At 39.8% G+C, this 23,111-nt stretch overlaps 1 long non-coding RNA gene across 1 annotated transcript; it reads left to right on the forward strand.

Moving 5' to 3' along the window:
- Positions 1-613: 613 nt before the first annotated feature.
- Positions 614-23,092, forward strand: LOC121403079. The gene is made up of 3 exons (XR_005967035.1): positions 614-893; positions 20,548-20,630; positions 23,005-23,092. It is a non-coding gene; the product is annotated as an uncharacterized LOC121403079 (long non-coding RNA).
- Positions 23,093-23,111: the final 19 nt, after the last annotated feature.

Raw genomic sequence — 23,111 nt, forward strand, 5'->3', positions numbered from 1 at the left:
ATTTTAAGGGTGCCTTATCTGTGTGTCTGTGCAGTCGGCAGGAGGTGACAAGCCTGTGATAATTCCTCTTCAAGGCTTGTTATTTTTATTTCAAATACTATATTCCTTAGAAATAACATCCAACATCCACAAGATGGCGACAGAGGACTGAAATATAGAACATTGGATGCATTTTCTTTTTAAGGTAGCATTTTTATTGATTTTATTACATTTATTAAGCCAAGACCATTTACAGTTCAGGGAGTGTGGCAGACTGGAAAACTGACAGTGGACTGTTCATCTAACATAACCGCTATTAAAGTACACTAAAGAGCAGCAGGTCTAGGTCAGCTTCAAACCATGGGGTCCAAATGTTCTCATATTTGGACTGAGACCCTTAAAATTTTGATTCAGTACATAGCTTTGGTAACCAACTGTTTCCAAGTTTTAACCATTGGAGGATGGGGGCCCATCCAGTGTATGGCTATATTTTTCCTTGCATAGAATAATAGTGAGCATTATATATTTCTAAAGTATTTAGACATTATAATATCATCTAGGACTCCCAGAAAATATATAGGAGAAGAGACAACTGCAGGGAAGTCTAAGTTCTCAACTAGTATCTTAAAGGGGATCTATCGCGAAATTTAAATTCTCTGAATGGATAGTTGAGGTGGAAATAATAATATCTTCAAATATATTTCTTTAGCAGAAATGCTTACTTTTTTAGTAAAATGACATATTACTACATGCAATGAGGGTGCTTTCACTGAGAGACCGTTCAAGCTACTGCTGAATGGGAGTGGCTTCTCACTAGCTATGACGTCACTTAGCAACTAGCAAAGTCCCTCCCTCCTCCATGCTGAATAACATCCTCACACCAACTGTTACTGTGGAAGCTCCTTGTGAGAAAAGTAAGGCTGTCAGGTCTGCACATTCTCTCAGTCAAGTACAGACAGAGAGATTGGTAAATAATTAGGGATGCACCGAATCCAGGATTCGGTTAAGGATTTGGCCTTTTTCAGCAGGATTCAGATTTCGGCCGAATCCTTCTGCCCGGCTGAACCAAATCCGAATTTGTATATGCAAATTAGGGGCGGGAAGGGAAATTGCGTGACTTTTTGGCACAAAACAAGGAAGTAAAAATTTTTTCCCCTTCCTACCCCTAATTTGCATATGATCATTTAATTAATCATGTGCCCAAATATTACTGCTCAGTGAAAGATTCGGCCGAATACCGAACCGAATCCTAATTTGCATATTGTTGGAGTTTTCAAAAAAAATATGGTCCACCCTCTGCTGTAAGAATTGGCGAGAATTTGGGAAACATTTTTTTTTTTATTTCTTTAAATTATATCATGGCATATAACTGGTTTGTCCAGCAGTAAAACTGTAGTTGTGAGTTATCAACCCCTTGGGAACATTATGAACCACATGACAATACAATTGTGTGACAATACGAACATAAAAGTAAAACTATTGACATAAGTGCTGACAGAGAGAGACCACATTCACAGCCAAGGTGTTACTAGTGAGAGGTCCCCACTACCAAGGGTCCCTTTCCATTAGACTTTGTAAAAGCCAGTGCCAATGAAATGTAAAATATTAAGTCCTAGGTTGACCCCTCTGAGCAGACAGGTCATAAAGCGCAAAAATCCCACAGATTGTGCAAGGGGAGATGTGCAAATTTACATCGTGTGTGCTCTGAGATAACTTTTAAAGGAAAACTATACCCAAAAAATTAACACTTGCGCAACAGTTTATATCATATTAAGTTGCATATTAAAGAATCTTACCAAACTGGTATTTATATTTAAGTAAATATTGTCCTTTTACATCTCTTGCCTTGAACCACCATTTAGTGATGGTCTGTGTGCTGCCTCAGAGATCACCTGACCAGAAATACTACAACTCTAACTGTAACAGGAAGAAGTATGGGAGCAAAAGACAGAACTCCAATAAAACCATACAAATCAATGCTTTTTTTTAGCCTAGTTTAATCAGCAGTCATAATCACTGTTTGACTATTTTAGCATGGCCAAATATGTTTTACAGACAGAAACAAGCGAACAACACCTTTGCAATGCTGAAAATGCAATAAAATAGCTAAACATGCAATAAAATGGCTAAAAATGCACCAAAATCATCAAATTTGCAATATAATCACAAAAATAACATATAAAAGGTATTGCGCAGTATTGTACGCTATTCGCAATGGCTATAAAAAAAATTTCAGGCAAAAAAAACAAATGATGCAATAAGAAAAAAAATCCACAAAATAGTGTATGTGCGTATATGTGTGTACAATTCTCAAAATTACGTTATGTGCGCGTGTGTGCGTGTACAAGTGTGAGTTCTGTGAGTGTGTGACCCCCCCGATCCCCAAAAATGTATGTGTTCGTGTGAATGTAAAAGTGTAATAAGTGTGTGTGTGTGTAAGTGTAACACTAACCTGGAAAATGCATGACAATACATCTGGGGTTGCAGGAGGGGGTCCCACAAAGAGGAGGCAGACGTCTTCGGTGAAGATCCAGTGAGTGGGCGGTGCTGCAGGTATAGGAAGTGCAGGCAGCAGCAGCAGGACACGTAGAATTCACGTTCCTACTGCTACCTTAGGGCCCCATGGCGATTGCGCCCCAGGGGCCACTGGATCCCCCACTCTGCTCATTGCCTAAAGGTGGGGAATGAGCAGGGATGGAGCAAGCTGCAGCCAGTCCCACCCTCCTGCAGCCAGCCCCCCTGCAGCCAGCTTCTCCCGTGAGTCAGTCCCCCTGCAGCCAGCTTCTCCCTTGAGTCAGTCCCTCTGCAACCACTCCCCCCTGCAGTCAGCCCCCCCTGCAGCCAGCTTCTCCCTTGAGTCAGTCCCTCTGCAGCCAGTCCCCCCTGCAGCCAGTCCCCCCTGCAGTCAGCCCCCCTGCAGCCAGCTTCTCCCTTGAGTCAGTCCCCCTGCAGCCAGCTTCTCCCTTGAGTCAGTCCCCCTGCAGCCAGCTTCTCCCTTGAGTCAGTCCCTCTGCAGCCAGTCCCCTGCTGTCAGCCCCCCTGCAGCCAGCTTCTCCCTTGAGTCAGTCCCCCTGCAGCCAGCTTCTCCCTTGAGTCAGTCCCTCTGCAGCCAGTCCCCCCTGCAGTCAGCCCCCCTGCAGCCAGCTTCTCCCTTGAGTCAGTCCCTCTGCAGCCAGTCCCCCCTGCAGTCAGCCCCCCTGCAGCCAGCTTCTCCCTTGAGTCAGTCCCTCTGCAGCCAGTCCCCCCTGCAGTCAGCCCCCCTGCAGCCAGCTTCTCCCTTGAGTCAGTCCCTCTGCAGCCAGTCCCCCCTGCAGTCAGCCCCCCTGCAGCCAGCTTCTCCCTTAAGTCAGTCCCTCTGCAGCCAGTCCCCCCTGCAGCCAGTCTCCTCCTGTCTGCCTCCATACTTTTGTAACTTTTAAAACATGGTTTCACACAAAGCTGCTGTACTTCTGCACCTCCCCCTGCCATCCGGAAAAGTGGAAAGCTAGGTAGCCTGTAACAAGCTCCTTCTCTCCCCTGACTCAGCCCCTCCCCCCTGCAGTCAGCATCGTAGTTTTTACAAGTACGTCTCCTGTTCGTGAAGACTTTCACTCCTAGTTCTCAAACTCCCCCCTCCCTCCCAGAAACGAGGCATAAAGAAATAAAGGTGGACTGGGGAACAGTGTGTGAATCTCAGCCGCACATTCATTTGTATGAGACACTGAGACGCAGCCGTGTTAGATAAAGTGGAAATTCAAACTGGAGCAGCAGCACCTTCAATACTTATGCGTCTCAGTGTCTCATACAAATGAATGTGCGGCTGAGATTCACACACTGTTCCCCAGTCCACCTTTATTTCTTTATGCCTCGTTTCTGGGAGGGAGGGGGAGTTTGAGAAGGAGTGAAAGTCTTCATGAACAGGAGACGTACTTGTAAAAACTACGATGCTGACTGCAGGGGGGAGGGGCTGAGTCAGGGGAGAGAAGGAGCTTGTTACAGGCTACCTAGCTTTACACTTTTCCGGATGGGAGGGGGAGGTGTAGACGTAAAGCAGCTTTGTGTGAAACCATATTTTAAAAGTTACAAAAGTAAGGAGGCAGACATGAGGGGACTGGCTGCAGGGGGTAGGGAGGGTCTGATTCAGTAGCGGATCACTCCAGCAGGGCTTGAAAAACGGAGCCTTTGAAGCCATTTAGCAATGATGCTGGCTTCACACAGTTTATGAGTGACAGCACTGACAGCCAATGAGAGACAGGACAGAACTGTTATGCAGAGAAACGCGACCCGACCTCAGAGCTAGCCAGAGGCAGGTAGGGGAGAAGCAGCTGTGTATAGATTCACTATAATGACTGTGATATTTTAAAAACTGTACATTTTTTTTAATACATTATATTTAGACATTTTAATAACTTCATGCAATGATTCTTTTTACCAATTTTTAATTTCGCGATAGATCCCCTTTAAGGATTTTGGTCCAGTACCTGGTTATAGTAGGACAGGACCACATAATATGGTAGAAGGTTGCTGGGGAGATATTGCATCAGGGGCAAGAAAAGTCAGGTCATCTTCCCATGGCATGCAATTTGCTTGAGGTTACGTACAGTTGATGGATTATCTTGTTTTGTACCAATCTGTCTCTTGTTGATATTAGACAATTGTAGCAGTATTTGGCGGCTTCTACCCAGTCCTGTTGAGTTAATTGGGGAATTTTCGTTAGTCATTGGGCTTTTGTTGTCTCAAAGGGTTTGGATCACATGGGGAAAATGGTTTGGTATAGTTGGGGAAACTAATTTAGGAGTATCAAATGTATGGAGTTTGTGTTCCAGGGACAGGGAGTGTAGGTGTGGTGTCACAGTGGTGAACTGTGCATGGAATGCGTGTCGGAGCTGGAAGTACCTATAAAGATGTGGTTTGTTGCTTTGATGCTTAAGAGATGGTTGTTTGTCTGTATGGAAAGTAGAGTCTATAAGGAGGTCACCCAGTTATTTGAGACCTTAGGTTGGCCAAAATATGAAGTCTTAAAACTGTCATAAATATGGGAGATGTGAATTGGCCCATAGGGGGAGTCGAGGAGATAGTAATGGAGGAACTATGTTGTAAAGTTTGAGGGCTGACTCCTAGAGTTTTTGTGGGACTGAGAGTGTAGAAAGAAGACTCGCTAAGTGTTTTGTATGATGATAGGGAAAATGTTTAAGTCCTTCCAGGGATCCCAATAGAAGGGCCCGGAGTGCCATATTTGGGTTGTATAGATCTGGGAGGAAAAGGAGGTAGCATAGTTGGGATGCCATATAGTATCTTTGTAGATCCGGGAGCACCAGTCCCCTGCTTCATAACATAAGGTGCTGTCAGTTTGTTCAGAGAGACTCTGGGTTATTTGCTGTTCCATAGGAAGGGAGTCAGAATTGTGTTAATATCTCTTAATGTGTTTGCTGTAAGGTGCACTGGAGCATTGTGCAAAACATATAACAATTTTGGCAGGTATATTTTAAAAACATTTATACGGCCCCATAGGGTCAGAGGTAGTTTGTCTCAATTAGATAGGTCTGTTGAGAGTGAGGAAGTACTGGGGGCAAGGTTAAGGGTTACATATTGGTCTACATTGGGGTGTACCGTAATGACCAAGTATTTGAAAGAGGGTGCCCATTTAAGAGGGATGTCTGTGGTAGTGGTGGAGGGTGAGGGTTGTCTAGGGAGAAAAGAAGAAATTTGTTCCAATTAATACATAGCCCAGAGATGTGAACAAATTAATCAACTGTTTGTAGGAGGGCTGCCAGGGAGCCTCCAGTATCAGCAAAATATGAAAAGGTCATCTGCAAATAGTGAGATTTTATACTGGATGTATTTTAATGAAATGTTTGCAGAGCAAGATGTACTATCGTTCCGACCTGAATTTTCCTTAGTAAACAGATCTCTAAGGGTAGGACTACACAAAGTTTTCAATGTGATCCGACGTGCTACGACAAAACACCGGCGTCAAATCGCATGCAACGAAAAAAAGGTAAGAGATAGAAATGTCAGAAGAAGTCGCAGCGTTGATCTGATGCAACACGACAGTCATGTCGAGTCGGATCAACGCTGTAACTTCATCAGACAATAAATGATGAAAATTATTTCTGTCGTATGCGATTTTGATTCCGGCTTTTTGTCGCAGCGCATCAGATCGTGCCGAAAACGTCCGTGTAGTCCTACCCTAAAAGGGGTTGTTCACCTTCCAAACACGTTTTAAGATTTCTCCAAACTGTTACAATATACTACATTAGTTGATACATTTCTCAGCAGCAGCTCTGGAGTTCTAGAAATTCTGCTCATCAGGGACAAAGATAAGAAATGTATCAACTAAATGTATCAATTTAGAACAGTTTGGAGTGTCATGACCTCCCAGAGCTGATTCAGAAGGTGTAAAATTAATGTGAAAATTTAAACAGTCATAAATAGAAAGTAGAAAGTAACTGAAAAAAAGTTTTTATTTCTGGTGAACTATCTGAACATAACTGAACTGAAAAAAGTGTTGGAAGGCGGGGTCACCCCATCAGCCAAAATCTATTTCTTTTATGAGGCTACAATTATATAGTTATTGTTTCCTTTTAGTATCTTTTCTATTTAGGCCCTTCTCTGTTCATTTCCTCTCTCTCAACCAGCCAGCTGCAGAAATTCCAAACTGGAAAGCTGGTGAACAAATAGGTTAATAAGTATAAAAAAAATGCAAATACTAGAAAAGTAAGACCAGTTGCAAATTGTCTCAGAATATCACTCTCTACATCATACTAAAGGTTAATTGAAAGGTGAACAACCTTTTTAATGATATTGCACAGTACAGCTGGATAAAAGGCAAGTTTAATCCCAAACACAGAAAAATTGCTGAACTTTATTTTCCAACTATTTTGTGTATTAGTTTTAGTTTGTGGGAGTGTGTCTATAAAGAATGTTGTTCTGTATTATTTTCCAGTTTTCAAATGGGGGTCACTGACCCCATCTAAAAACAAATGCTCTATAAAGCTACAAATGTATTGTTATTGTTACTTTTTATTACTTGTCTATTCAGGCCTCTCCTATTCATATTCCTGTCTCTTATTCAAATCGATGCATGGCTGCTGGGGTAATCTGAACCCATAGCAACCAGATTGCCGACTAGAGAGCTGCCGAATAAAAAGCAGGATAAGTCAAAAACCACAAATAATAAAAAATGAAAACCAACTGCAAATTGTCTTTGAATATCACTCTCTATATGAGACTGAAAGTTAACCCCAATGTGAACAACCCCTTTAATACTTTTCGAAACATATATATCTGCACAAAAAGATCTGTATAAAGACTGTAACAACCAATACCTTTATAACTTTAGGACCTCCTTTATGCTTCTTATGTCTATCTTGATATCCCTTTGCTGCATTGTAGCTACTTTTTCCAAGGTTACTATGACTCACAGTTTACATAAACTCATATTAAAGTGCATATAAATGGCATCTCTGCCAGCAGAAATCTGTGTCTTTTATAATTGAAAAGATCCTATCTGTAGATCACTGATTTACACACACACCATTTTTCTGTAGTCTGTAAAATGGTTAATTAAGCAGCCCTGTGTTATCACTGGCAGCATTACCATGATGAGTGATTAATCACACAAGTCTGGCATTGCAATTCCTATCGGAAACCTAGAAACTGGGCCACGTTGTTAACGTCTCTGTCGGAATACATCTTGCAGCTTAAGAGAAGTCATCTCCAATTTGCTCTTTCTGAATTATGTTTCTCCAGAGAGCTTTCTTTTTTTTTTTGGCAGGCTTCTTTTAAATAAAAAGGTTCAGTTGATTCGGATATACTTGGCCAAAAAATATATGTTACCAAAAAAAATATAATAAAATAAAAATCAGTAGTGATGTGTAAGTACAGCAGTGGTTTTCTCTCCCCGCGACCTCACACGTCCGGCAGGATTATTCCATGCTGTCATCCGTCAGAGTTTCCGCTGGTTGGATGGTTGTCTGGTGAAACCTTTGAAATAAATTTTGGGTGGATTTAAGCCAGTAAAAAGTTGAATCCAATGATCAAAGGGCTTTATTTAAAGGCGGTTGTGAGCTAGGCCAATGTTTAACTTCCAGAGGAGGAAGTAGTACTTATGTTTTACTGACCCTGTCTCTGCCACTAAATAGGTTGAATCAGTATTCTGACATATACAGCAATAAAGAGTAAAATATACAGATTTAAAGTAATAAGCAACTTGTAAAAAATGGGTAGATATATATTATTATGGACTTTAAAAAAATAGGTAATGGGACTCTCACTTTTATTATTTTTAATGGCTGAAATTTAAAAATATATTCTATATTTTTATTAAAAACTAACAACATTTTCTTTTATATTGTCCAGAATGAGCTGATCATACACAGTTAGATCCAATCATTTAATAAAATGCAAATCCCACAGATTTGAATTCTCATATGTGGGGCCATATCAGGCTGATCCGATCACACAGTGGGCCTACAGGACACATTACATGAAGACCCATGTGTTATGGGATTTTCATAAACCCTCCTGAGGACCAGGCCTGGATTTGTGGGAACTTGGTAGGCCACAAAGGTGCAGGCCTAGGGCGACACAAATTAAGGGACTGCATGCCACCCTGCCCTTTCTAAATTTTCTTTTCTAGTTTTTAAAATTGGATGCGCAGGAGATTTCACTGTTGAAATCTCCTGCATGCTTAGTTCCAAGAATAGAAATTTGCACATGCTCACATGCAAGATTGTAGGGGGGGGGCAGAAGTGATGGAGCGCAAATAGGAGGGGTGCCTGGCTGGCAAATCTGGACTTGGCCTTGGGGCACCACTCTGGCAAATTCGGGTTTGATGACAACCCAATACGATAAGACAACCCAATACGATAAGATGCTAACTCTGTCTGGAGGGGCTACCAGCTTGAGTTTATATAGTGAATAAAGTACTCCCTCTTGGAAAATATAAAGATATAAGTTACTGAGGAGTTTCATGACCATATAAAAACACTACTGTAGTCTGTTCCCAGTAGTCCCTATTTTGGGGCTAAGTACCTGTACTGGAATTAATTTAATTGCTTTTTTGTGCCCCTTGCCTTCTTGCCTGCCATTGGTGATGTCATCATTTGCCGGTTAAGGAGAGCAGAGAAGGGGAAAGGCCAGAGAAGGAGGGATACCTAAACCTGGACCAGAGAGTGAAGGTGGGAGAGGGAGTGAGATTTGAGAAGGAGGTTGTGTGGAATTTGAGGTGGTTGGTGGAAGGGAGGGGGAGCGAGAATGGAGAGAGACCATGTGAGGCGGGAGGGAGACTGTAGAGGCATCATGGTTGGGAGACCCACACAGAGTGAACACAGAGAGGCAGGGAGCAAAACTTGAGATGGTGGATGGGAGGGGGTGGAGATCAGAGAGAGAGTGAAGGGGAAAGGGATCAAGTGAGGCATCATGAAAGGGGGGAGTGAAATGGAGCGGATATGGATTGCACGGGGAGTGAGACCTGAGACAGAAGTAAAGAGTGACTTTTGCTGAGAGGGAGTGAGACAGGAGGAGCACTACGTGTTTATTAAGAGCCTGGCCTGGCAGTTTGAATGGAGGGGGACAAGAGTGGAGGAAGAACTACAGGGAAAAAGAAGCAGTTTAATAATCTACAGAAATGACCAAACTGCAGATTATATATACACATACACATCAGAAGGACCCACACTCCATGTATAGTGAATCAAACTCTTTTTATTGATCATACATGCATATCACAATCCCGATCCCGATCAATAAAAGAGTTTGATTCATAAACACATGGATTGTGGGTCCTTCTGATCGATTGTATATCGCAATTTGACCCTGCACCCGCTAATAAGTAAGCTCATTGGTCGTACGAAAGATCTTTCATCCACTCCACTAACGTTAAGAGCTGAAGCGTCAGATATGCAGGTAAAAACAAAAGTAAAATTCTTTAGCTCTGACTATTCAGCATTATTGTTACAATGTTCAGGCACCTTCAAAGTCCTGCCCAATTAACGAGAAGATTGATATCCAAGGCTTTTTACCGATATCGGTCGCATTGTCTCCCACCACACATGCACAGATTATAGTATGAAAGATCTCCTGTACTATAAATACTGTAGCGTGTATGGCCACCCTAAAGCAGTAAGTGATTGGTGTATGACTTTATGAGGTGCAGACCAATTGAACGTGACTATTTACATGCAAAATCATGGCAAAGTATACTGTACATTTGTTTAATATGTTAAACTAACGTTCAGAGAGAACTAACAATTGTAATTGTCCAATCCCTTTTGTTATCTTTGACCAATCAGAATAGAAATTGGTCTGAGATGTCAAGCTCCATTGAAGGCTTAGGGCAAAAAAAAAGAAAGAAAGAAAGATTGTTTTCAGTTTTATTTGAATAAATATTGTATGAGCAGTATTTGTTGAATTAATTTTTACTGTAGAAATGAGTATTTATATAGGACGATAAATTGTTTAGATCAATTGGAACTGAACAATCAATAATATTTGTGATGTTGATAAATGTTGATATTTCAGCCCCCACATACTGTATTGGCTCATCCTGTGAAACCAGGGTCATCGACAGTTATACAGTACAGTAAAAATTTGCACCCCTTTTATCTATAATAAGAACATAAATAAGTAAAATGTAAATACAAATGTAGTAATTTTCCTGTACTGAATATGATTGCTTTCTAATGTTATAACTGAGCTTATTTTGGGTTCTTAATGACATAAAATAAATTTTTTTAATGAATTGTCAAACTGGATATTTTTATGCTGTCCACCTTGGTTCTATTTAAGTTTTTGTCTTCATAATTAAGTTATGCTTTATAAGCTCAGGTAGTTTTTGTGGCTATTCATAACACTGACCCATATGTCTACCAAAAATCCTTAACCTTTCCAGACTGCAGGCAAAAGGGTAGCAGTCATCCCCTACGTCCCGGGTGTGCTTAACATGAAGGTCACTGAGGCTTAGCCCTAGCAGCCTTCTGGGTGAAGCATGAAATCATGTACTTAACAACTTAAGATATTAAAAAAATAATACAATACCGTTTTTCTTTTACTACTTATTATTTAATTTATTAGGGGGGTTATTTAATAAATAGAGCTATGTGAGCTTTTTAAAACCTCAAATGAATTCGAATGCACGCACAACATGAATGATTTCTTATTTAAGAAAAAACTCGAATCAGCAACTTCAGGGTTTACAACCCGAAAACTCAAATTGATCGGTGGAAAAAAAGCCTTGAAAACTCGAGCGGACCTTAAATCACTCAATTTGAGTGTTTAAGGTTTTTTTTTTTTTTAGACGAAAACTCGATCAATTCACACCAAATAAAACTCGAACATCATGAAGGCTATTAACATCTTCAAATGGTTAAAGGGACCTCTGTAATTGACTCCTACATGACCTTGACAGGTTTTAGATTTTAGATCGATGTAGTGATGGGCGAATTTGTTTCACTTCGCTGTGAAATTTACGAATTTCCAGCGAAATTCACAAAATGGTCGAAAACTTTGAAGAATTTTGACACCGCCGTCAATTCGCGAACGCCAAAATTGACAGTGTCGACAATTCCCAATAAATTCTGTCTAAATTGACACTGGCGTCATAATTGTTGCCGGCAACAAAAGCCCACCGATTTTTTACAGCAATTTTGCATTTTTTTGTTCAGTCCCATTATATTTTGACGCGTGTCACTACATACGATTTGTCGCCTTCGTTTTGTAATTCCAACATGATCAGATGGAAAACGCTTGTGGAGTTTAGCCCAAAGTCAGATGGAGTCTTTTGTTCATGCATTTACATCATGTATTTCAATGAGAAAAAAAAGTCTTTCCGACACCATCCATTTTTAGCTTGTCGGATGAAGTACCACTGTCTACATCTTACTAAAAATTATGTGTTCTAGTCTATTTATAGTGGGCAACAACAAGGGTGTTGCTATGTTAAACAGGTGGGATGTGTAAGGGGTTAATAGAATGCAGTAATTGTATTTTGTATTGGATCATTGCTGTTACATCTTCCAGCAACTAGATGTCATGTTAGAACAGATAAGTTACTTCAGTGGGTGGTTCTGGAAAGAGGTATCCTGTGTTGTCAGAAATGAGAAGGGGTGTCCTGAAAATTTTATATAAAAAGTGAGTAGTTGGCCTAATTCTCTTTGGCTGATGAAAGGGGTGGATATAAATGATGATGATGATGATGATCAGAGAAGTTCCCTGTAGATGGCAGTCACACACTTCCAAAGATTACAATAGATTTATTCAGACACTGCACACGTGAAGCTGAAATTATTAGACAGCCGCAGCATCTAATTAACTCCAGCTGACTAATTATATAGCTAATTAGACCTGCATGTGAGAGTAGAGAATTTTTTTGCATACACTAAGTGAATGACGTCCAACGTCGGCATATAAAGCAGATGTGCATTGATACAAATATTATACAGGTTATACATGCTTGTGGATCAGGCTCATAAAGTTGTTTTATTTAGTTAGATTCATTATATTCATTGCTAAAGATATGGCCAAGAAATTACTTTTTGGTGGAACCGCTACTCATGACAGGCTGCTATTCCAGACAGAAAGTATTTTTGGCCCATGCTTCTGATTACTGCTTATAGGAGATCAACCTTTTATAAACGACAGATCAGGTCACATATTGTCAGGTCTGGCCACTAGTGACCATCAAGCAGGAGCCTATATGTGGAGTAACTGAAAATCAGAGTCCCAAATACAGGGCTGTGGTGAGGCTAACAGTGGACAAGGGCAAGTCCGGAAACAGATAAAATGGTCCAAAAAGCAGGACGTGGTCAATGGCAGGCAGCAGATAAGCAATGTTGAGAAACAGGCTGGAGGTCAGAACCAGGGAAATCCACAGCAGCAAGAATCGGGTACGGGTGGATACAGGTTGACAGGAACAAGGAAAACTGGCAGTGGACACAGGAACCAGGAATCACAGGCTTATGGACTCAGATGATCAAGCAACAGGAAGTTCCAATGCACTTATAAAGGGCCTTCATTGCTGAATCAATAACAAATGTCAATAATGAGGTGGGAGGAGGTAACTGTATTGCAGAAGGAGTTATTGTGAGTCTGTTCAGGAAAGTGGCCAGGATGAAAACTACCCCCCCCCACCCACACTTGCTGACCAGAACAGTGCAGGAGCATCTAAACACACAGGCCAGGGTTCAATTCCTCACAGTTCCTGATACATAGCTTCCAGCTTTTTATGATGAGGTCAGACAAAGGGGTTGCCATACAAGTGGTCTACCTAGATTTTGCCAAAGCTTTAGATACAGTGCCATTATAAAAACACTGAACAGTGGCATAACTACAGAAGTAGATCCCGACACTGAGTCCGCTTCCTCTATAGTCACTCTAGTTACAAAAAGCTCTCTCTCTGCCAACTACTGGCAGCGGGCTCATGTGTGCTTGTGAGTGGGCCAGTAGGGGGACAGCGGGTAGGTAGCAGTGTGCCCTGGGCCCCTCCGAAGATTTTTTCGAATGGGGGTATAGGATACTAAATAGTCTGCTTTCTATGGTAACTTTAAGAGTCACATTTTCCAATTTTATAACTGTAAAATTTCTCTCTTTTAGAACTTTGATGGTACCACTCCCGACCCACTCCAAGTGCAGCATGGGGGTTTAGGGCAGCAATGGGGGACTGAGGCAGCAGTCAAACTATACATTGTCTTTGCAGGACATCTTGTCAAACTTGCAATCTAGTTGGCCAACAGGCGCATACATTTTTTCAGCAACATTTGTACCATTTCTACCAATTAAGAAACTAAAATAAATGACTGCATGATTGTGAAAGACCTAAAGGTAGTATTCGATAATAAACGTATAGTTTAGTGGGATAGAGGATAATGCATTCTGGCCAAGTTGTAATTGGTAAGAAAAAATAAGGGGCAGGTCCTTGTGCCCACCTGCCCTCATGAGCACCCCCCCCCATGAGCGCACCCGTTCAGCAGTAAAACAGCTGCGTGACCCCAGTGCTCCTTAGAATGTGGCTGAGTGCTCTTGACGCTCTAGACCCGGGCCTTTGTGGCCTCACCACAAATCCGGGGTTGATAAGGTGCCCATACATTAAGCTTCTTTCTTTATACACCAGTAGGTCAACTGACCTTGTTCTGCTGAACTTCTATGTCCATCCCTTTTATTTTCCTTTATTGGCTACTGTAACAGAGACTCCAGATTTCCATCAAGCCAGAATGGATTTTTTCCCCTCTCTAAAGGAAATTTTTTTTGAAGTCTTCAGAAGGTGTTTTCACCTCAGTCAAGCAGGATTCTTATAGACAAATATAATGCTGAAATGAGTGTATGGCTTTTTTTCAACCTAATTTGCTATGAATGTATGAAGATATGGCAATGCCTGCAACCAATAGCGAAAAGGCAGACGGCCTGCATTTGTTACATGTCAAACACTGTTTTTAGTAGCTTTACTAGCTGAGGTAACAGTAGAGATACTCTGTGGTCCAAGCTTTGGTAGTTTTTATAAGAATCTAACCGTATCCATCTATGGCTACATTTAGGCCAGTTGCAGCCAAATGCAATTTACTGTTACCTTGGCCAGTCATTGTACTTTTATAGAAGAATAAGCAGAGCAAAAATAAATTTGCATTAGGTAAGTGGATACATTTTGCTTCATACCATGGATCAAGTAAACAGAATTTCCTATGTTCTATAATACCTGCCTCTGTGTTTTTTTTGTACTAAGCTCACCTTGTATGCTGTACTCTGTCTTCTGCATTGATACAGCAATCTGCTTTCTGCATTTTTTCTTACCGTACTCCATTCACTGCTTTGAGCTTGCTTCAATACTTTGCTAGGTTCTACTACTAGTTGCTCTCTACCTCTCAGTTTGACTAGTTTCTCTTAGCTTTTACTGTTTATCTCTGGAATGTACTTAACAGAAGTGACTCCAGTACATATAGGGCTCATTTATGAACAATGGGCAATTTTGCTCCTGGGCAGTTACCCATAGCAACCAATCAGTGATTAACATTTTTCAGCCAGCTGCAGGTAGAACAATGAAAGGAAACTTCTGGTCACCTTGGGTTACTGCCCAGAAGCAAAATTGCCTAGTGTTTATAAATAACTTTGAGACTAATCACCTTTGATTTCAGTGACTTTGGGGAAAGGGTTGCTAGTAATGTCCTCAATTATTAACATATCCTTCTAGTATATGGCCCATCCTATGTACCTCAGTTACACAGCATTACATCCCATATGGTTATTTAGATAATGACGAGTACCAGCAACCCTGATGTTTACCCTGCTCTTCTTGATAATTTTGCCAGTATTCAGAAGAAACAATATACTTTAGGAAGCCATTTTGGGGTTTAACTTAAAAGGTAATGAACTATTTCCTTAGAATGCTACTTCACTCCTGGGGAAGCTGCAACCTGGTTAGTTTAATATATAGCTCAGATAGTACCCTCTTGACAACATTCATGTGGAAACATCTACATTTCCTGTACTATATGTTGCATTTGTGCTTTACCTTTGGGGTATCATCTGCATTCCCTTTACTATATTTTACATTTGTGCAAAGAGCTCTTTAGATGTTACTCTGTCCAGTGGCCTAGATATGTTGTTACCTATTTTACTCCACTGCTCGATATTACTGGGCCGCAGCAAATTATTTTTCAGGACCACAAAATGTCTACAGGTTGATCTGTTTTACCAATGTTTATTGAAATTGTATATGAATTAGGGACTCATTGGTCCCTATACCTCCTGAGTCTTGCCTCCCCCCTGCAGCTGAAGGGTCAGTTTCCTCTGTAGTACCAATAATATTTGTGTCTATTGTTTTTATACCTCTAGGGTTGCTTTATTTCCCACTTTGCTTACATAGACATATGCTTACTGGACAGGTGGTGGTTTTCCTTTTGCTAAACTTTCTCATTAGAATGCTGGGAAAAGCAGTATTCTAGAAGAATGAGACAAAGGGGTTCTCTAACAAATTTGAAAGCATGGTGAAACAATTGCTCAATCCAATATTTTTTTTGCATTTTGCACCCTGACTTCAAACCTAAATGAACTGCCACTGGTCTGTAGGCTTTTAGATCTATTTTTCAATTTGTTTGTTATTACGATTAAGTTGGTGATATATTTCAAGAATTGGGACAGGGGATTGCAGTTCTAAAGCATATAATCCACCCTGTATTCTGCACAAGAATAAATCCCAACATCTCATTTCCATGAGGTCTCTGAGATTTCCATCCACTTAATACTTTGCATAAATGAATTTTCCTGTTGAGTTCCATATAAGGGGATTGAGGACAAATTCATACTTCTGCTAAAGCAGAATTTTAATCATTTTTTGTTAATGCAAATAAGTGTTTTTTTAATTAAAATAATGTCATAAAAGTTCCACTTTGATAAATGCACGCCTTTTAATATAAATGAATGTGTGCTGTACATGATCAGTCAGCGATGTGCATATTACAGAAGTGATTACAATGGCAAGATTCCTGTTAAACATTACACATGTGAGAGGAGTAAAATAATGCAGCTTCATTTTATTTCAATAGTAGTATCAGGATTTATCTTATGGGTTTAATAGTCATATAGAAAAAAGCGCCAAAAGTATTTGTTATGTATACAAGTACTTGATACTTTGTTTTTAAGTACCTTATCTTCACATGCATGGTTGTTGAGCAAGGAAGCCCAAAAATGGTCTTCATCTGTTAACAAATGCTTTTTTCATCTTCTTCAAAGGGGTCGTAGCCAAACACCCTAACACTCACTGACATACAATTTGTCTGGATAGATAAATAGTGACAGCTTCTGCAAAATCGGCTGTTTATACAAGAACTGCATTGAAAACATTGTGTATACCTCCAGTTTGCCACATACTGTATGATTAGGAATCAGATTTGTGGGTCTTGCATTAGCTTTAAGAGCTGTAAATGAGCATCACAAACAAATCATTTACTGTATAGTTGTACAAAAGGAGCCATCTGCTCAATGCCCACCAGAAAAGGGGGATTGTCTGCCATCAGCCCTTTAATCTGACATACTGAATAATGCATGCCCCATAAATTGAAGAGTCCACATTTTAATTAACTTAAAGACCTCTACAGCATGTATAAATGTATATACAAATATTTTAGTGGAGTTTAAGGGGTCATTTATGATGACCCCAAGCAAAGTGCAAGAGCACAAGGCAACACAAAGAGTGCAAGGGTTGTGAGGTGCAGAGAACAACATTAGTTGCTACGGGCCATCCATGCAGGCAGCACTGTATTCTTGGGGTTGACCACAGTCCTCTGTGCTCTGAAACGGGGTTCATAGGCCTGCTGCATTTCAAAGAGGAAGGCAATGTGCAAATAGGCAGATCTCAACTGATCCCTATAGTGTTATTGTATTATGTTTTCGTGTTCAGAGATGGATTGTATTATGTTATTGTGTTCTCAAGCACTGAGCCAGTTAAAATATATTCTTGTTCCTTTTTGTTTGTTCTTGGTGTAGCAGCTACAGAATGGGGGTCATGAAAGTATTGGAAAAACAACACCCCTGCATACATTACTTGCTTGGTAGAGTTAATATATTCTTATGCACATTAAATACTGTGTGGACAGTTGATTGAAAACATCATTTTCTGCTATCAGTATCACTTTAAATAAAAAGTTAACCTTAAAGGGATACTGTCATAGGAAAAAAAATTTTTTTCAAAATGAATCAGTTAATAGTGCTGCTCCAGCAGAGTTCTGCACTGAAATCCATTTCTCAAAAGAGCAAACAGATTTTTTTATATTCAATTTTGAAATCTGACACGGGGCTAGACATTTTGTCAATTTCCCAGCTGCCCCATGTCATGTGACTTGTGCCTGCACTTCAGGAGAGTAATGCTTTTTGGCAGGCTGCTGTTTCTCCTTCTCAATGTAACTGAAGGAGTCTCAGTGGGACATGGGTTTTTATGATTGAGTGTTGTTCTTAGATCTACCAGGCAGCTGTTATCTTGTGTTAGGGAGCTGTTATCTGGTTACCTTCCCATTGTTCTTTTGTTTGGCTGCTGGGGGGAAAAGGGAGGGGGTGATAATCACTCCAACTTGCAGTACAGCAGTAAAGAGTGATTGAAGTTTATCAGAGCACAAGTCACATGACATGGGGCAGCTGGGAAATTGACAAAATGTCTAGCCCCATGTCAGATTTCAAAATTGAATATAAAAAAATCTGTTTGCTCTTTTGAGAAATGGATTTCAGTGCAGAATTCTGCTGGAGCAGCACTATTAACTGATTCATTTTGAAAAAAAATTTTTTTCCCATGACAGTATCCCTTTAAGTTATGATTGAACACAACATGCTTTAGGAGCTCTAACTTTAAGACATAACTTTAAGTTGATCCAGGAACTAGTCTGAGGCAAATTGGAGAGGCTTTAAATGGGTTTTTGCCTTCCTCTAAAAAGTTTAAAAAGTTAAAAGGTTGAACTTGATGGACGTGTGTCTTTTCTCAACCTAATTTACTCTGTTACTATTTAGAACCACAATTGAGAAACAGGTGTGACTGAGATCTTAATAAACATTACACATTACTCCCCCAACACTACATCCAACTAACAGTTTATAAATGTATTAAAGCATACAGTATATTTGTGGTTCCCAAACTTTGGGACTACCCTTATTACAGAAATGTAATGACAAAAGGATTCAGACAACCATGGTTTTTATATTCAATTTTATTATTTTCTGTAAAAAAACAAAATAATTTCATCTGAAGGCCATACTAATTCAAAAGGAGAAGGATTTGCAATGCAGATGCTGGGCTGCAAATATAATCTGAATCCCTTAAACAATTAAGAGCTCTTTAATCGTTGATGATTTCATTCTGGTTTAGTCCTACGTAATTATGTATTCGATCATAGTATAAAGTTATTTGCATAATTTACAATGTGCCAACCTTTCCACAGCAACAGAAAAAAAAACATCCAAGCCCTTTAATTTCAGTAGCGTCTTCTTGTCTGGATAAATCAGGGACACAGTTGCATTCATCGTTCAGCGAGCTTGTGTTCTTAACTCAACCCACCGACAGCAATGAATGTTGATTGTGACCTTGCATTGACTTTTCTTTGTGATGATCACTTAGTCATGTGAAGCAAGACTGTTCGAGTCCATGTAGGGTCAACATACAAAATGTACGAGGAGTTGGAGACTTTGGGGATTATTAGGTCATAATACACAGAAATATATGTTGGTTTTTATTTTAGTCAGTATGATAGAAATAAATAAAATCTTGAAAGAAGAGTGGGTATATCTGATCTTTTACACTGCATCTCATGCTATATATTTATTAACCAAGTGGCCAAGTGGTGGTGTATGGTAAATATCAAAACAGTGGGCCTGATTCTCACAATATGCTTCACAAACAAAACAAGGAAATGCTTTAGGGTGGTGGCACACGCTCCGATTCAGGGAGATTAGTTGCCAGCGACAAATCTCTTCTTCGGACGACTAATCTCCCCGAAATGTCTTCCCACAGGATAGAATGTAAATTGCCGGCGGGATAGCACTCTGATCACTTGGGCTATCCGAAGTCGCACCAAATTTCCTTGTGAGGCAACTTCGGGTGACTTCAGAAAACGAAGCGATCCGAGTGAAATCCCGCCGGCGATTCACATTGTAGCAAAGGAGAAGGCATTTTGGGGAGATTAGTCGCCAGAAGAAGAGGAGATTTTTCGCTGGGTGACTAATCTCCCCGCAATAGCCAGGTGTGTCACCACCCTAACATGGTTTAAAACCCTTTTTACTGAATGACATAAAGCAACTGCAAATTTAATAGTGAAATGAATAGATGGAGAACAAGGTCAACGTCAATAATGGTAAGTTGTAATTGGCACTGACTGGCCAAAAACAGTAGCATAGGAAAACAACATCCTCCAGGGATTCTCTATAACACCAGAGCTTTATTACACTAAAGGAATATTTATTTTGTCAAAAATACAAGCTGGTACAGTAAGACCCAAGGGCAACAAATGCTGAAGGACCATAGGCTTTAGTAAGCAGGTTCAAAACATGTTATAGAGAAGTCTTTCCCATGTAGACGTTACTGGCATTGCCGTAATGTACAGTCAACGATCGATGGTTTGCCTTCAGATACCAAACTCACCGACAGCGTTGAATGTTCATTAAAGTAGCCATGTCAAACAAAGTTTTCAGAAAGTTAATGCAGGATGGTCTTTGCTTATATGAAGCTGAACCACATCATTCTATGTAGTTATACTAAAAATACTATAACACTAAAAAAAGAAGGTTCTCAATGGTAAACATATTTTCAGAAGAATAACGGTTAGAATTTAGAATTCACAAAAACACATAGTGGGCCATCAACATGAATTGGCTGAAAAATAAGAGCAGTGGGCTGTAATACAGAGACATTTTGAACTAGAGTTTAAACATAATCCATGAATACATTTCTACTGAAAAGAATTCCTGCACTAAATAAATATTAGATAGACTGTCATCAGAGAAAAGGCTGAATGGTTCATTTGTATTACTGTATCAACCTATTTAAAACATGCACATCGTTTGGAAATATGCCCTGCCTAATATGTTAATTAAAATGAATATGTTATTTATTATGCACAGGACTGTACAGGGCAACTAAAGGACGTCATCATGCTACATTGGGTTATTGTCCATCGCAGCAGACGTGGGAGAAGGAGAGTGCTGTAAGTAACCTCTTTATTTTATACTTGAAATATGAGTAACACTAACTGGTTAGAGGGATGGAAGACTTAAATTATGAGGGTAGACTGTCAAGGTTGGGGTTGTTTTCTCTGGAAAAAAGGCGCTTGCGTGGGGACATGATTACACTTTACAATTAAATTAGAAGACATTATAGACAAATAGCAGGGGACCTTTTTACCCATAAAGTGGATCACCGTACCAGAGGCCACCCATTTAGACTAGAAGATAAGAACTTTCATTTGAAGCAACGTAGTTGGTTCTTCACAGTGAGGACAGTGAGGTTGTCTTTAAGAATGGCTTGGATAATTTCTTGGACAGACATAATATCAAAGGCTATTGTGATACTAAACTCTATAGTTAGTATAGATACGGGTATATATAATTTATGTGAAAGTATGGAGGGGTGTGTGTATGGATGCTCAGGGCCAGATTTCTTTGGCGGGAGCCCCTAGGCCACGCAGTCCGATCAAGCTGCAGCCTGGTCCTAGCGCCTGCCCACATGCCGCCCCTATTTTTTTGCCACCCTAGGCCCGGGCCTATGTGGCCTCGCCACAAATCTGGGCCTGTGGATGCTGGGTTTTCATTTGGAGAGGTTGAACTTGATGGTCTTTTTTCAACACAATTTAACTATGTAACTATGTGGGAGGCTTGTTATTCATTATTCTGAGCGCAATATAATTAAAGGGATTGTGTTTTCTTTAAGGCAAACTTGCTCCTCTGCTTTAAAGTGGAGCACTAAACACATTCTACTGTTAAGGGGAGTCCTACTTGATGTGAATAAAAAGGACTAAAGGGAGGAGAATCATGATTAGTTGCAATTTTTTAATGCCTGTTGCCAACATATTTACTGTATGTTCATTCCCAACTAAACCAGCACAGTAAAGGCCTATTGAACAGAACAGAGAATATCAAGACTGTTAAAGACTGTCATTTCAATTATATTTGGGTGGGTGGGGTGGTAGAGTTGCTTGAAAATATAAGGATATAAATATAGAAAATGTTTTTTTAGCCGAAAGCGATGGGTGAAAATGTACACAAGATTTGCCTTTAAAGATACTGTTATTTTAATACATGTTGTCAGGGTGTGGGGGTGGTGAATCTGTTCACTCAATCTCACTCGCACCCGTAGGGATTTTTCATGTCTCCATGGCTTGTCTCCAATGACCTGGGCAGCAGCGCTGATATAAAGGACATAATTTAAGTGACTTGGCGTCCAGCGGCCAAGTAAGAGAACTGGAGCAGAAAAGCGATGTTTCTGCAGGAATTCTCTCCCCTGACCTACATTTTTTTAAAGCATATGAAGCAGGGATAAAGCTCCCTGAACTGCAGGCATAAATGAATGAGCACAGAAAATTTGTGGAAGAGGTTGAGCAGTTGAGGGGGAAAGTAATTATATATATATATATATATATATATATATATATATATATATATATATATATATATATCCAGACCCATGTACTGGCTCAAAAATAAAAATTGTATTGTGGGTAAGAGCTTTTAGATCAACATACCATTGCATTCTGTGAGCAGGAGATATTTTGAAGCAAAAAAAAAAAATCATTCTAATGACGTATATATATACAGTAAGTAATGTAACCACTTCTAGAGCAGTGTTCCTCAAACTGTGAGGCTTGTTTGCAATTATGTTGAGGCTGGAGTGGAAACCCTTTGCTCTTTATTCATGGCTACTGATGCTTCTTCGTAGAATTTAATTGAAGTACCAGGTTACTTCTAATTGTTCTTGTTACTGCTTTTTAAAAATATATATGTTTGCAGGCACCTGTAAGGCATTGTAGCTATTTCCAAAGTGAAACAAATCTGGGTGTTGATTAGTGAAATTGGCCTGGTTGTTAATTACAGTAAGCATGTGAGGCTTTAATGAGAAACACTGTTGTAAAACATGTTAGAAAGGATATTCTGCCCTGTCTTTGCCACCAGTGAGTTTAGGACTTATTTATATTGGTATTTGCACTGCACATCAGAATAACTTGATCGTTCACACATCAACACACACCCAGGAGATGGTTGCCCTTCAGAACCTAATAACATACACCAGGGCATAAGCATACATTAATATATATATATATATATATATATATATATATATATATATATATATATATATATATATGTATGTATGTATGTATGTATATATATATATATATATATATATATATATATATATATATATATATATATATATATATATGTATTCAGTTATGCTTGTGAAAAATGTAATGTTTAGTTTCCATTTTGCAATTCCACACTTATATTGGAAGCCCTATGAGCCCTACATATAGGATTATAAAGTTGTATGTTGGTTTTTTTACTTCTAATCAAATGTATTTCTAGGTCCTCAGCCTGCCAGTTTTATTCATTATCCCCACACTTGATACAGGACGGGAGTTTATGATTCTACACAGTGACGTTAGACAGGAAACATCTGCTCCTCAGCTCAG

The sequence above is a fragment of the Xenopus laevis genome, chromosome 4L (genome assembly GCF_017654675.1).
Source record: "Xenopus laevis strain J_2021 chromosome 4L, Xenopus_laevis_v10.1, whole genome shotgun sequence".
In the NCBI taxonomy this organism is placed as follows: domain Eukaryota; kingdom Metazoa; phylum Chordata; class Amphibia; order Anura; family Pipidae; genus Xenopus; species Xenopus laevis.